At 34.9% G+C, this 17423-nt stretch overlaps 1 pseudogene; it reads right to left on the bottom strand.

Annotated features, from left to right (window-relative positions):
* Positions 1-5853: 5853 nt before the first annotated feature.
* Positions 5854-6587, bottom strand: LOC132485134 (hsc70-interacting protein-like; annotated as a pseudogene).
* Positions 6588-17423: the final 10836 nt, after the last annotated feature.

Genomic DNA, 17423 nt, shown 5'->3' with positions numbered 1-17423 from the left:
ACACAATAAAAATAGGTAGAAAAATTTGGCTTCAAATAGCTGCTGTAACTCCTGTTAACTATGGAATTTAATAGTTAACTTCTTTGAATTGTCTTTTTCACAAATGTAAAAGAAGAAAGTATAATTCCAACTGTAAAGATTTTTCAAAATAAGTATGACATTTTTTATTTAGTTTTTAATTTTGGGATATAACTGATATACAACATTAAGTAATTTTATTTATTTTTTAAATTGAAGTAAGTTGGCTTACAAAGTCGTGTTAGTGTACGGCACAGTGATTCAGATATATATATATATATATATATATATATATATATATATATATATATATATATATATATATGTTCTTTTTTGATTCTTTTCCCTTATAGGTTATTACAAAATAACACTGAGTAATTTTAAAGAATACAACATGTTGATTTGATACATTTATATATTACAAAATGATTTCCACTGTAGTGTTAGCTGGTACCTCTATCATGTCACGTAATTATTTTTTTTTGTAGCGAGAAAAGTTAAGATCTAGTCTCTTAGCAGCTTTGAAATTTATAATACAGTTCTGTCGATTATAATCACTATGTTCTGTATTAGATTTCAAGAACTTATCTACCTACTGGTTGCAAGTTTGCACCCATAAACTGCATCTCCATAATATCCCCTCCCCCTAGGCCCTGGTAACCACCATTCTACTCTCTTGTTTTCTGAGTTTGGCCTTCTTAGATTTCACATACAAGTGATATTAAACAATATTTGTCTTTCTCTGTCTGACTTACCTCACTTAGCATAATGCTCTCAAGGTCCTTTCATGTGATCACAAATGGTAGGATATCCTTCTCTCTCATGGCTGAATAATATTCCCTTATGTGTGTGTGTGTGTGTGTGTGTGTGTGTGTGTGTGTGTGTGTGTATATATATATATTCATTCTCTTAATCTCTTCATCCCTTGCCATACACTTAAATTATTTCCATATGCTATTGTGAATACTGCTGCAAGAAACATGGTAGTGAAGATATATTTTCAATATCTTGTTTTCATTTCCTTTGGATATACACTCAGAAGTAGAATATTTAATTGGAAGTTCAGCCCAAGGCAACAGATAATATTGATAAGATACACCATGGTTATTTGCCAAAACAAAATTACAAGTCTTCAAGCAACATACTGAAAACTAGTTACACCACTCTTAAAACTGTAACCCATATTAAAGATATAAATAAGGGTTATTGGAGGATTTGGAAGATAATTTATCCATAGAGAGCTGCTGATTTGCTATGAACTTTTTTCTCTACAATTTTGGAAGGTGGGGGATTTCCCCCCAAACTCAGAATTAGAGAGAAAAGCTTAGGATATAGCCCACTCAGGAAACAGGATATAAGGCTACTACAGTTGGGGTTGGGAGATCAAATGGGCTAGTTTTTAACACTTTTCAACTGATTTTAAAATTTGAGAAAGTGTGTTTAGCTGCTGAAGAAAACACAAGGGACGTGGCTATCTGGGGACAGATTCTTACTGCTTGAGTGTGCTTCTTGTGGAGCACAATATAGACAATATGTGAGGGACAACTAGTGTGAGATCAAATTAGATCCTGCCCAAAATGGTACTTGGAGGAGCAAGCGACTTCAGTAGGAAGAAGCTGAATGTATCATTGCATTCCTGGGAGTGCATTACTAACATCGACAAGTGAGAGATTTCTAACGACAAGATGTCTCCAAAGAAGACATACAAATGTTGCCTCAAAACAATAATAAATAAGTTTTATATGTCATCTGGATGAAAGATTGAGAAGCCAGTTTTAAAACTGCTTTAGTCAAGTGAGAATTTACTGCTATTCCTCCTTCTTCCTCCCTCTCTATTTCTACTACCCTGACCTGTTAGAAATAGGAGCTAGTTAGTTAAAACAAAGCAGGTAGTTGAAAATTGGGGTTGGGGAAAAAGGATTTTTTACCCCCTTCCCATGTTTTAGGACTACAACACTTTGTCAGCTGTTATTCATGAAGAAGACAATATTAAACTAAAAATTCAGAATGCTTAATGAACTAGACATTTTATATTACTGAAATGAGATTGTTTGGCAAATTTAACCTGATCTAAGAAGCAAAGAGTAATCAGAAAAGTTATCCATGGCAGGTTGAACTTAGCCCACTGAATAAAGTTAGAGCAACAGTAGAAGAAATATCTTTGCACTATCATTTAAGCCTACCACTTATGCTTCTGCAATATACTTATTTTATTGCAATAGAATTATGTTTTTAAAATAAAATATTTGTCCCTCTATTTTAAATCATTCATTTGGACACTGAAAATTTTGTCCCCCAAATATTTTGATCCTGCTATTTTAGTTTTCCTCACTGGAAAGAATGGCAGTTACTGATAAATGATACAATTAGGATTATACATTTTGATCATAAAAAAATGACCTAGTTATCTCTCAAGATTCTCACAATTTTCTCACAGATTAATTTAAATCAGCAGCATAATGATAATAATTATTACAAGTATAAATTCCAAACCATACATTTTAGTGACTAAAATGGTATCAATAACATTTGCTATTTATTAAAAATTGAGGAAAGAATCAAACCAGAACTTTAAAATTTAGATTGGCTAATTTGATCCAGGAAAATTGAATCTGAAACACAAATAAGAAAAATATTATTGTAGTATTTATTGTGACATTTTGTAAAAACTAAGTATAATGTTTAGGTTGAAAATAATTAAAACAAACTAATTTAAATTAACATTAAATAATAACGTATGAGAAGTATGTTTATCCATATAGAAGTATGTTTATCCATATAGAATACTAATACTATCTTGGTAGTGAAAGTTTCATGATGGAAAGTAATTTTTTAATAAAAATTAATCCATAATATTGGGGAGGTTTTTGGTTTTTTACTTAATTTGTATTCATAAATATAAAAGCATGTTTTGTGATCAAAATATTGCATCCCAAATCCTGGCATCCAAATAGCACTATATTAAAACATTGCAGGGAAAACAGCATGATCAAAACATTTACTCCCCTCTGTACATATATCTAAATCACGATCTAGGCAATAGTAAACACTTAACTATGTTGCTTCCCTTAACACATCCCTTTAGAATAGCATCTACATCATGCGCAGTGACATATTGTCTATCTATACTGAAATCTGACTTAACAATCATAATTAATTCCTAAAGAATAAACAAAACTATCTCATTCTGCTTGATAATGACTGGAAATCTTTAAGTAAAGAGATGAATGTAAAAAGAAAGGTAGGGCCTCCCTGGTGGCGCAGTGGTTGAGAGTCCGCCTGCCGATTGAGGGGATACGGGTTCATGCCCCCGTCCAGGAGGATCCCATATGCTGCGGAGCGGCTGGGCCCGTGAGCCATGGCTGCTGAGCCTGCGCATCCGGAGCCTGTGATCCGCAATGGGAGAGGCCACAGCAGTGAGAGGCCTGCGTACTGCAAAAAGAAAAAGAAAGGTAGGTCAAGGGCAGCATTAAGATATGTGTTATAATAAAAAGCAGTGTAATTCACATGAATTAAGAAGCCCGAAGTTGATATCACTTTTGTTTAATAAATGATGTTCAGTCAGATGTTTTATTTGTACACAGAGTGTGAGATTCAGGGGATAGTTCTCAACATATAAGTATTGTTTGAAACTATGTAACTAAGAGCACCAAGAAAAATAATTTCATAAAAATAAGAGGTAGAAGGAATGATCACTGGTTACTCCAATAATAAGAGATGAGTAGAAGTCAGTAAAGAAGATTTAGAACACGTCACATACCAGATAGAAGGAAAGGAAGAAGAGTGTGTTAAGTGAAATGTAAGGCAAAAAGATGTTGTTTAAGGGTACAAACTTACAACTAGTAGATAAATAAGTCCTAATGCACAGTATAGGGAATATAGACAGCAATATTGTACTATAATCATCAAACCTGCCAAGAGACTAGATCTTAATTTTCCCATCACAAGAAGAGAGAATAATTATATGATGTGATAGAAGGACTATTGCTACAATGGCAATCATACTACAACATATAAATGTATCAAATTAATGTGTTGTACACCTTATATATATACACACAACATTATACATCAAATATATTTCAATTAAAAAAGGCAAAATAAGAATTTCTAAGAGAATGGATAGTGTCAGTTATCTGCTATTTATCAGTCAGGTCAAATAAAGTGAACATTGATAACTGACCATTGGTTTTAGCCAATTTGAGGTCATTGGTGATTTTTGTCAAGGGGAGATTTTAGTAGTGTAGCGGGGACAACTACAGCTGAAGAGAGAATGGGAAAGGATTTAGTGACAGACAATTAATTCTTCAAAAGTGTTTGGTTGTGAAGGGGAGCAGTAATATGGGTAGTAGCTGATGGAAGATGTGGAACCAAAAATTTTTTTTTTTCAGAAGGCAAATTAATAGCTTAATGTTGTTTGGCAAACATTTTTTGCTTCTTTATATTATATAATACATATTTCCCTGTATTAGTATATACTGTATCTACTTCATCTTTTTCAATGGTGTAAAAGAATCATGAAAAAAGGGCCCCCTTTATTTATTTTAACAAGTTTCCTGTGGATGGACACAAGTTGTTTTAAACTTTTTGCTATTAAACGCACTGAAACACATAACCATGGCTATATTTTTAAATACATGCACATATTTACCTATAGGATGAATTTGTGAATGTAAAAATACCAGGGCCAAGATTATATATAGATAAAAAAGAGCTAATACCAAATTGTTTCCCAAAACACCTGCACCTATTTATTTATTTATTTATTTTTAAGTAATCCAATTTTACTGCAGCTGTATAAAAGTCATCCATTCACCCCAGTGTAAGATTTAAATGCATCTGCCCAAGGGTACACATTATTTAAAATGTAGTAAGATTGTTGCTGCCTTGCCAAGTACTTCCAGTCACTACCCAGGTCCTACTGCAATACTGGTTTCCCAATAGTTCTATGAAGCAAATCATTAAAAATAATAATAATAAAGCAATTAAAAAGACAAATCAAAATGACTCAGTGACCATATATCCAACTCAAACCTTATCTATTTAAATGTTACATTTGCCTCCCACTAATAAATCTTTATTTCACTCAAACTTGAACAATGACTCTTCCATACTGAAATATCTTCCTTGCTTAATTAACTCAAAGGTGAAAAAACAAACTGATTAGTAAAGAAAAATGTAGGGATTAACATACCCTTTTGTTTTAAACATTTTTTTAAGGTTTAAAAATTGTTTAAAGTTTTTAATTTCTAGTAGGAAAACATATCTGAATGAATACCCTAATGGCAAGCCACTGTAAAGTGTTTCAGCTGCATTGGGAGCAGAGGGGTAGTGATTATCTTCAAAGCACCCTACTTTCTTCATGAGGTCAGAGGTAACACTGGTTTGTATTATTGTGACATCCATTAGGTGATCTAAGTTGATTTTCCTTCAGCAGGGGCTTTATTTGTCAGAAGGGCATTCTGCTTGACCTCTAAATTTGACCAACAATTTACTGATGAAATTCATAACCTTTGGGTTGCTCTGATATTTTGACATATTTGCCGGGTTCTGAGCCACAACCTGGAAGGCCACCATAACTTCTGGATCCTGCATGGCTGCAAGAACCTCTGGATCACTAAGAATTTCATTGAGCCTAGGTATTCCTGCCATTCCAGACATGCCCCCTCCCATTCCAGGCATTCCTCCAGGAAAATTACCAGGCATTCCGTCAGGAAAGCCACCTGGAAAAGAGCAATACTGAGCCCCTGATTGTCGTCTGGCTTCTTCCTCACTGGGTGCTCTCTCATGTTCTTCCTGAGCCTTCTTGACCCTTTCTATTCTTTCTTTGACCTCTCACTCTTCACGTTTTCACTCATACTTTCTCCGAGGTTCAGAAATTTTCTGGGCCCGTGGCTGAACTTCTTTTAGCATTGCACTAGCATCTTCATCATAACCCAGTTTACAGGCAAGGGCAAGATCATGGGCAGCTTCTTCCTGAAGGCTCAAAAGTCTGTGTGCTTTCCGTCACCACTTGTATGGCTGAGCTGAATCAGGATTGATTTCAATAGCTCTGTCACAGTCTCGGATGGCAGCATTTGGCTTCTGTAATTTGATGAAGACACTGGCTTTCTTGGCATACAGAATAACCAAACGAGGATTTAGCTTCATGGCATCTGTGAACAAGTCAATGGCTTTCTGTAGTTCACCATCATTTAGGGCATCAATGGCAGCCACTTTTCTTTTATCTTTTGCCTTATCCATCAAATTCTCAGTTATCTCTACATTTTCAACTCCCATTTCTTGAGGGGCATCAGTGTCTGGTTCAATCACATCTTCATTGTCAGTTTCTAGATCACTTTCCTCACTTGATGGTTCGTCTGTCTTTATGTTTTCCTCTGCCTTCTTACTGTTTTTTCTTCCTTGGTGTTTTCTCCCTATTTAGTTTTATGAGTAGCAGGTGGTATTTTACCCCCCATGCTCTCCCCCCACTCTCTCAGGAAGTGCATTTCCTCATTGTGCAGAACGCTCAGGTCCTGCTTGCACACTTTCAGAAAGACTCGAAGCTCGCTCATTTTGCGGGGGTCCATGGTCCGGAGGTGGCGGGAGGCGGTGGGCGCGTCAGAGGCTACGGCCCTATTCCAGGTCCGGGTGCTAGCTCAGCCTGACTGTGTAAGAGGGGTGGCGTGTAAAGGGGGCAGTTGCACCAATTTAAATTCCTAAAACACTCTTTGCGATACATCTGTTATTCAACATGGACACTAATATAATGTATGATCAAATGTTTTCATTTCTCCAATTAATTTGGTAGAAATTACATTTTATTTGTTTTTTGTAAAAGCAAGTTTGTAGATGTTTTATAGATATTTTCGATTTAAGTCTATTAAATGTCTGTTTGAAACCCTTTGGCCAGTGATGTATTGAAATTTTGATTTTTTTTTCTTATTGAATCACAAAGAAAAATGTTACACATGTAGAAATTATCAGACACTGACCAAAATAACAAATTTATTTCCTGATATTTGTAATAATAAAGTAGAAATGTAGGGCAGAGGCTGGCCAATGGTTTTGCCAAATCATATATTTATTTGAATTTGAGTTTAAAATTATATTTTCTGCCAACAAAGCAAATGTTTAAATTTTATTTAAAAAATCTAAGTGTTAAAAGTTTAGTCTGGTAATTGTGCTTGGTTTCCTGTATGAGTTTGCTAATATTCAGATTAATTTTAATATTCAGTGATTGCCTCTGAAATTATCTTCTTGGGTGAGAAGAACAGTTCACAGAGAGAAAGTTCTGATAGTTATTCAGCAACCACAAACACTTGCAGGCCTTTTTCCTTTCTCCCAAGAACAGTATAAGCACTAGACCTTACGTGCCCACAATATGTAAGAGAATTAAAATGAGGACAGCCTATTTCCTTGGATTAAAAAAAAGAAAAAAACCCAGCATTTATTACCAGTATTAATAGTAAACTGTATAATGAAACATTTTCTCTCCAACTTTTCTCTTGTAACTTGACTCTGGAGATCTTTCTCCATAAAAAAATACTTCTAATTTTGTGTCCTCTAGTTATTACCCTTCAGTCTGTGTGTTGCCTGTATGCTAAGCTCCTGTAGTTATAAAGACACCAATCATTGTTTGGTTAGGTCATACCCACAATACCTAATTTTACCTTAATTACCTCTTTAAGAGCCCAATCTCCAAATATATTCACTTTTTAAGGTATTAAGAGTTATGGCTTCAACCTATGAATTTTGAGGGACATCTTCATCTGGGTGATGGTGGTCTCGTAGAACGAGTTTGGGAGTGTTCCTCCCTCTTCTATATTTTGGAAGAGTTTGAGAAGGATATGTGTTAGCTCTTCTCTAAATGTTTGGTAGAATTCGCCTGTGAAGCCATCTGGCCCTGGGCTTTTATTTGTTGGAAGATTTTTAATCACAGTCTCAGTTTCAGTGCTTGTTATTTGTCTGTTTATATTTTCTATTTCTTCCTAGTTCAGTCTCAGAATGTTGTGCTTTTCTAAGAATTTGTCCATTTCTTCCAGGTTGTCCATTTTATAGGCATATAGTTGCTTGTAGCAATTTATCATGATCCTTTGTATATCTAACGTGTCAGTTGTTACTTCTTTTTCATTTCTAATTCTATTGATTTGAGCCTTCCCCCTTTTTTTCTTGATGTGTCTGGCTAATGGTTTATCAATTTCATTTATCTTCTCAAAGAACAAGCTTTGGTTTTATTGATCTTTGCTATTGTTTCCTTCATTTCTTTTTCATGTATTTCTGATCTGATCTTTATGATTTCTTTGCTTTTGCTAACTTTGGGTGTTCTTTGTTTTTCTTTCTGTAATTGCTCAGGTGTAAGTTTAGGTTTTTTATTTGAGTTGTTTCTTGTTTCTTGAGGTAGGATTGTACTGATATAAACTTCCCCCTTAGAACTTCATTTACTGCATCCCATAGGTTTTGGGTCAGAGTGTTTTCATTGTCATTTGATTCTAATATTTTTTTATTTCTTCTTTGATTTCTTCAGTGATCTCTTGGTTATTTAGTACTGCATTGTTTAGCCTCCATGTATCTGTATTTTTTACAGATTTTTTCCTGTAATTGATATCTAGTCTCATAGCATTGTGGTCAGAAAAGATACTTGATAGGATTTCAATTTTCTTAAATTTACCAATGTTTGATTGGTGACCCAAGATATGATCTATCCTGGAGAATGCTCCATAAGCACTTGAGAAGAATGTGTATTCTGTTGTTTTTGATGGAATGTCCTATAAGTATCAATTAAGTCCATCTTGTTAATGTGTCATTTAAGCTTGCGTTTCCTTATTTGTTTTCATTTTGGATGATCTGTCCATTGGTGAAAGTGGAGTATTAAAGTCCCCTATTATCATTGTGTTACTGTTGATTTCCCCTTTTATGGCTGTTAACATTTGTCTTATGTATTGAAGTGCTCCTATGTTGGGTACATAAATATTTACAATTGTTATATCTTCTTCTTGGATTGATACCTTGATCATTATGTAGTGTCCTTCTTTGTCTCTTGTAATGATCTTTATTTTAAAGTCAATTGTTTCCCTATATGAGAATAGCTACTCCAGCTTTCTTTTGATTTACATTTGCATGGAATAAGTTTTTTCATCCCTTCACTTTCAGTCTGTATGTGTCACTAGGTCTGAAATGAGTCTCTTGTAGATGGTGTATATATGGGTCTTTTTTTTTTTTTTGTATCCATTCAGCCAGTCTTTGTCTTTTGGTTGGAGCATTTAATCCATTTACATTTAAGGTTATTATTGATATGTATGTTCCTATTACCATTTTCTTAATTGTTTTGGCTTTGTTATTGTAAGTCTTTTTCTTCTCTTATGTTTTCTGCCTAGAGAATTTCCTGTAGCGTTTGTTGTAAACCTGGTTTTGTTGTACTGAATTCTCTTAGCTTTTGCTTTTCTATAAAGGTTTTAATTTCTCCATCAAATCTGAATGAGATCCTTGCTGGGTAGAGTAATCTTGGCTGTAGGTTTTTCTCCTTCATCACTTTAAATATGTCCTGCCACTCCCTTCTGGCTTGCAGAGTTCCTGCTGAAAGATCAGCTGTTAACATTATGGGGATTCCCTTGTATGTTATTTGTTGTTTTTTCCTTGCTGCTTTTAATATGTTTTCTTTGTATTTAATTTTTGATAGTTTGATTAATATGTGTCTTGGTGTGTTCCTCCTTGGATTTATCCTGTATGGGTCTCTCTGTGCTTCCTGGACTTGATTGACTATTTCCTTTCCCATATTAGGGAAGTTTTCAACTATAATCTCTTCAAATATCTTCTCAGTCCCTTTCTTTTTCTCTCCTTCTTCTTCTGGGACCCCTATAATTGAAATGTTGGTGAGTTTAATGTTGTCCCAGAGGTCTCTGAGACTGTCCTCAATTCTTTTCATTTCTTTTTGTTTATTCTGCTCTGCAGTAGTTATTTCCACTATTTTATCTTCCAGGTAACTTATCTGTTCTTCTGCCTCCATTATTCTGCTATTGATTCCTTCTAGAGAATTATTAATTTCCTTTATGGGGTTTTTCATTATTATTTGTTTGCTCTTAGTTGTTTTAGGTCCTTGTTAATTATTTCTTGTATTTTCTCCATTCTATTTCCAAGATTTTGGATCATCTTTACTATCATTACCTTGGATTCTTTTTCAGGTAGACTGCCTATTTCCTCTGCATTTGTTTGGTCTACTGGGGTTTTACCTTGCTCCTTCATCTGCTGTGTGTTTCTTTGTCTTTTCATTTTGCTTTACTCACTGTGTTTAGGGTCTCCTATTTTCAGGCTGCAGGTTCATAGTTCCTGTTGTTTTTGGTGTCTGTCCCCAGTGGCTAAGGTTGGTTCAGTGTGTTGTGTAGGTTTCCTGATGGAGGGGACTGTTGCTTGTGTTCTGCTAGATGAGTTTGGATCTTGTCTTTCTGGTGGGCAGTACCACATCTGGTGGTGTGTTTTGGGGTGTCTGTGACCTTATTATGATTTTAGACAACCTCTCTGCTAATGTGTGGGGTTGTGTTCCTGTCTTGCTAGTTGTTTGGCATAGGGTGTCCAGCACTGTAGCTTTCTGGTCATTGATTGGAGCTGGGTCTTAACATTGAGATGGCTATCTCTGAGAAAGCTTTCACCTTTTGCTATTACATGGAAATAGGAGGTTTCTGGTGGACTAATGTCCTGAACTCCGCTCTCCCACCCCAGAGGCACAGGCCTGACACCTAGCCAGTGCATGAAGACACTATCAGCCTCATGGTCAGAAGAAATGGGAGAAAAAAGAAAGAAAAATAATTAAATAAAGTTATTAAAACAAAAAGTAAAAGAAAATTGTTAAAAATAAAAAATTAAAGTAATAAGAAAAGGAAAAAATAAAAGAAGGAAGGAAAGCAAGAAGTGAGCAACCAAGCCAAAAAAACAAATCCACAAGTGATAACAAGCATTAGAAACTATACTAAAAATAAAAGTAAACAGGACAGACAGAACCCTAGGACAAATAGTAAATGCAAAGCTATACAGACGAAATGACACGAAGAAGCATACACATACACACTGACAAAGAAAGAAAAAGGGAACAACATATATATTTATATATATTAAAAAGGAAAGGAAGACAGGAACCAAATCGATAAACAAATCTACCAGTGACAATAATCTCTAAATATTAAACTAAGATAAACATAAAACCAGAAACAAATTAGATGCAGAAAGCAAACCCCATTTCTACAGTTGCTCCCAAAGTCTACTTCCTCTATTTTGGGATGATTCATTTTCTATTCAGGTATTCCAGAGATGCAGAGTACATCAAGTTCATTGTGACGCTTTAATCCGCTGCTTCTGAGGCAGCTGGGAGAGATTTCCCTTTCTCTTCTTTGTTTGCTTAGCTCCTGGGGCTCAGCTTTGGATTTGGCCTTGTCTCTGCATGTAGGTTACCTGAGGGCATCTATTTTTAGCTCAGACAGGATGGGGTTAAAGTAGCCGCTGATTAGGGGGCTCTGGCTCACTCAGGCTGGTGGGGAGGGAGTTGTATGGAAGGCGGGGTCAGTCTGCAGCAGAAGAGGCCGGTATGATGTTGCAATAGCCTGAGGCGTGCAGTGTGTTCTCCTGGAGAAGTTGTTCCTGGATCATGGAATCCGGGCAGTGGCGGGTTGCACAGGCTCCTGGGAGGAGAGGTGTGGATAGTGACCTGTGCTTGCACACAGGATTCTTTGTGGCTGCAGTAGCAGCCTTAGCAATTCATGCCCATCTCTGGTGTCCACGCTGGTAGCCACAGGTTGCGCCCATCTCTGGAGCTCGTTAGGCAGTGCTCTGAATCCCCTCTCCTTGCACACCCTGAAACTATGGTCTCTTGCCTCTTAGGCAGTTCCAGAATTTTTCCTGGACTCCCTCCCAGCTTGCTGTAGTGCACTAGCCCCCTTCAGGCTGTGTTCACGCAGCCAACCCCAGTCCTCTCCCTGGAATCTGACCTCCGAAGCTGGAGCCTCAGCTCCCAGCCCCTACCCGCCCCAGTGGGTAAGCAGACAAGCCTCTCAGCCTGGTGAGTGCTGGTCAGTAATGATCCTCTGTATGGGAATCTCTCTGCTTTGCCCTCCACACCCCTGTTGCTGCGCTCTCCTCTGTGGCACCGAAGCTTCCCCTCTGCTTGCCTGCCATTTCTACCAGTTAAGCAGCTTCCTAGTGTGTGGAAACTCTTCCTCCTTCACAGCTCCTTCCCAGAGGTGCAGGTACTATCTCTATTGTTTTGTCTCTGCTTTTTCTTTTGCCCTACCCAGGTACCTGGGGAGTTTCTTGCCTTTTGGGAAGTCTGAGGTCTTCTGCCAGTGTTCAGTAAGAGTTATTCCACGTGTAGATGTATTTCTGATGTATTTGTGTGGAGGAAGGTGATCTCCACCTCTTACTCCTCTACTATCTTGAAGGTCTCTCCATTATTTGATTTCTCATATAGGAGTTTCACTAATTTATTTCTGATAAAATATAAATTGACACATATTAAAAAAATTTAAGTTTATTTGAGCAAAATCAATTCAAATTAGGCAGCACCAAACTCGAAGTTGTTAAGAGTGCTTCTCCCACAGAATCTCAGGGAGAGGCTTTTTAGAGAAAAGCCTCAAGCCAAACAAGCAAACTATTGATTGCTTATAACTTAAAGCCTAGTTGACTGTGATTGGTTGTCCTCAGGTTTTGACTTGTAAGTTTGAGACATTTACAAGCTTAGGTTTTGGTTTGCTTTTTTTTTATTATTATTATTGGTGTGTAGTTGATTAACAATGTTGTGTTAGTTTCAGGAGTACAGCAAAGTGATTCTGTTATACATATATGTATATTCATTTTTTTTACATTCTTTTCTCATATATGTTATCACAGAATACTGGGTAGATTTTCCTGTGCTATACAGTAGATCCTGGTTGGTTCTCTACCTTATATAGTGGTGTGTGTATGTTCATCCCAAGCTCCTAATTTATCCCTGCTTCTCACGTTTCCTCTTTGTTTTCATAAGTTTCTTGTTTGTTTTCAATATCTCTAAGTCTTTTTCTGCTTTAAGTTCATTTGTATCATTTTTTTTGTTAGATTCCACATATGAGTGATATCATATGATATTTTTCTTCATCTGACTTACTTCAATCAGTATGACAATCTCTAGGTCCATTCATGTTGCTGCAAATGGCATTATTTCATTCTTTTTAATGGCTGAGTAATATTCCATTGTATATATGTACCACATCTTCTTTATCCATTCCTCCATTGATAGATATTTAGATTGCTTCCATGTCTTGGCTATTTTTGATGCTGCCAGAGCATTAGCATTACCTCAGTCTAGTGGCCTCCTAGTTTAATTAATCTAACATTCCTTTCAGAAGGAATGCCTCTTTTGGAGAGTCTAAAGTGAAAGACCTTATGAGATTTTCAGAAAATAAACGTCTTTGAATTCTTTCCCTGGAATGACAAGTCTTCAAATCAGGGTGTTTTTAACTCTTGAGGTATAATGAAGACCTCACAAGAAGTGTATTGGTATCAATATTTTTTAAGAATTTATTTCCTTCCTAGAATTTATTTGTTTGAAGATATACCTATGTCATTGATATTCTATATTCCAATCTGCTTTTTTTTTCCACAATCACTGTTTTTTCACTTTATGGAAATAAGTCATAGTTTTCACTCATTGTAAAATGTCAAAAAAGGCAGTGGTAAAACATTTGTGGGTGTCCCAGGCATGGACAATTCAAAAGATCTGTGTACAAAGAAGTTTACATTAACAAGGCAGCACTCCGTCCAATTGAAAAAAAAGAAAAAAAATACTTCTCTATAAACTTTTGCATTGCAATTTTAATGTGTTTTTCAAAATTGAGAGAGGTTATAATTATTATTATTTTTTTTGCTAATAATAGTTGTAAGGATTACTAATTCCACAAAAAAAAGTTTTATAATCAGGCAAAATAAATTGCTTTTAAATAATAAAATTATGCTTACAATTTTTAAGGATAATATGGTGGGGGTGATCAGAAACACACTTCTTAAGGTATACATTATATTAAGATGAAATATTGTAGGAAAGAGAATGCAAATACAAGTTAAATGAGAAAACAAAGTATACACACTATGTTAAAAATAATATGCGATGAAATTTTCATATTACAAAGGATAAATTTAAAATAGGGATGGAATAGTTTTATTTTTTAAATGACATTTTAAAAAATAAGACAAAAATTGTATTTATTGCAATGTTTTGTACTCTAGTTGAAAAAAATCTAGAGGTCAATTTAAAAAATGGGGAGAAGTGCACAATTATAGTGTTAAAATAATTTTAGAGAAATTGAAGTAAAAAAATAAGTTAGTAAGCTACTGTTTTGGAGTAAACAATTTTCATTTGAATTAAACCATTTTGATAATAAATATGAACAATCAGAATTTGGTTGATCTTCATTTTTAATTTACCAGAGAAAATATTTCAGTAAAAGTACAGAGCAAATATATCTTAGATCCAAGTCCTCCATGTTAAAGATAAAGTGGCAGGAATGTTTTGCTAGTATCCACTAATGTATTCAAAAATAAAACTATAACAATGGTGCATATATACCAACATACAAAGCACCTCAATAAATTACTATGTTATAAAAAAAAAACTCATAGTTCAATACATCACGATTGCTGTTCTTTCATATAGAACTAAAATGAGTATACAACTACATGCCTAATTATCGATCAGTTTAACTAAAGAAATGAATATCTAGATCTTTTATGAAAAGCTGATTAGACAGTTTACGTCTACATGATCTACTGGGCTTTAATGACAATCTTACTGTGTAACAAGGCTGCTATTGCTGTAAAGTGTTTCAGTCAGTTGGATCATGTATATTTTCCTTGTATTATCCTCACCAAAAGATGTAGGCCCCATTGATTTAAAGAAAGGCCTGACAACTTGAAAGAACCAAAGAGATAATAAATCATTCAAAGATTATCATGAAATGATCACTAATATAAAGTTAAAGTACTATGTAATAATTATTGTTTAAAGAATTTTCAATATAAAAAAAGAAGGAAGATAAAAAAAGAAAAGGAAAAGAAGGAGAGAAAGAGACAAAGTGAGGGTGGGAGAAAGAGAAGAAGGGAAAAAGGGAAGGAAGAAAGAAGGAAAAAGTAAGAAAGAAAGGAAGAGAGAGAGATTGGGAAGGAGGGAGGGAGGGAAGGAAAGTAAGAGAGAAAAATGAGGGAGAAATGTACTTCTTGCTATGGACTGAATTATGTGTTTCCCAAATTTATATCTTGAAGTACTCACCCCAAAGTGATGGTATTTGGAGAAAGCCTTGGGGATTTACTGAGGTTTAGATGAGGTCATAATTTTGGGTCTCACATGATGGGATTAGTGCCTTTATAACATGAGAGTGAGAGAACTTACTTTCTTTCTCTCTCTGCCATGTGGGGACAAAGCCAGAAGGCAACCAGAAACAGATCTCTCACCAGAACCTGACCATCTGCACCTTGTCTTAGATTTATAGTCCCTAAACTGTGAGAAAATAAATTTCTGTAGTTTGAACTCCCAGTCTATCCGATTTTGTTATGGCAGTCCAAGCTGACTAAGACACTTCTTAAACAGTGATTTAAGTATCTAAAATATTAACTGAATATTGAGCCATTGGATTTCAAAAAAGACTTCTTTTTTCATTTCATTTCTAAAATAATGAACATAATATTAAGATGTAATAAAAAAAACCCTCAAAGCATCCCTCCAAAACTCACTTTAAAGTGTTTAATATAGAAAAATAATAATGAATTCCAATGAAAATGGAGTAATTAAATTTAATAGGCATAAAGAAAATGCATAATATCTGCAGGTAGAACTGAGATGAGGATTTGATGTAGAGGAAGCAAAAATATATTCTCCATGGTGCTTGAATTGCAAATACATTCATCTCATGTCAAAATGTTTATTTGTTCTTACCACCTCTAATCATAATTGAATTAAAATATTTGTATACTTAAGAAGAAAAATAAATAAATTAGGGGGAAAAATTCTCATTATATACAGATAATTTTAAATATAAAAAAATTTAAAACAAATTTATAGATAAGTTTCACACAATTGTTAGATGACAGATACAGAATTACATAATGATAAAATCCACATTCTCATGAAGTGAATATGGAACACTTACTAAAATTAACAACATACTGCTAAAATGTTTATTATCTTTTATTATTTTTAATTTGAGCACATGCCATATGATCCAGAAATCATTCTACTCTGAGATTATATATACATTTTAGGTATGTGTATAATGTGTTTATGTGCATTGGAACCTGGAAAAATATATATGGTTACAATGAGTTATAAATAATGAATGTTTAAAACAAATACAATAAGTCTAAACTAGAAACTGAAATGCCCTGCAGCCATAGAATGAACAAAGAAAATGTGGTGTAGTGATAAAACCAAATAGAATACAGTCATTAAATCAACAGTGTGCAGCTCCATGTAGCAACCAACATGACTCTGGAATATATACTCTTCTGCAGAAATCAGATAGAAAATAATATGTAGTATACTATATTCTTATGAAGTTCAAAAATAGGATAAAAATTGTTCATGGGGGCTCTTAAAAGAAGCAAGTGAGTGATTACCACAGTGTCAGGAAAGCACATACTTGTGATATAAGAAATTGTGATTCAAAAGGAGTATTCAGGGGGATTCTGGGATGTTGACAAAATTCTACTTCTTATCCTGAAGAGGTTTTGTCACCCTAACCCTAACCTTTGTGACCAAAATTTGCAGTCATTTCTCATTTATTAAGCTTAATAGTTGTGTTTTATGTACTTTTGTAAATAAGTTACATTTCAGAAGAAAAACAATTTTGAAAAAGCTAAAATCAGAATTTGTATTTAATAATTAGCCCTGTCCAAATTTTAGTAGTGAAATACATTACACTGAGTGCGACAGATTGCTACATTCATGGTCTCTAATTAATCACATGTCTCAGTATTCAAGCTTTTGTGTACTGTCTGTATTGACTGGACTTGGCCATGTGATTTTGACAAATGACATATCAATAAATGTTACAGAAAAAGAGGTTTGATAAACACTTGTACATTGGGTCTTGACTTCTTGGAATGCCATTGCTATCATGTAAGAAACCTAGGCTGATATGTTGGAGAGGCCAAAGGGACAAGACCGAAGCTGACCCAGCCAACAGCTCCAGCTAACTGCCAGACAAAGAAATGAGGCCATCTTGGCCCATTCAGCCCCGACTGATTTTCTAGATGATGCAACCACATGAGTGGTCTCAGCTGAAACCAGCAGAAGAGCCACCAATTGAGCTCAGTGTAACTTGTGAAGTCATGAGCAAATAAATTGATATTTTAATTTTACCAAATTTTAAGATGGTTGTTTATACAGTGATAAATAACTAACTTACCATGCAGGT

Source organism: Mesoplodon densirostris, chromosome 3 (genome assembly GCF_025265405.1).
Source record: "Mesoplodon densirostris isolate mMesDen1 chromosome 3, mMesDen1 primary haplotype, whole genome shotgun sequence".
Taxonomy (NCBI): Eukaryota; Metazoa; Chordata; class Mammalia; order Artiodactyla; family Ziphiidae; genus Mesoplodon; species Mesoplodon densirostris.
This window is presented reverse-complemented; position numbering and strand designations above follow the sequence as displayed.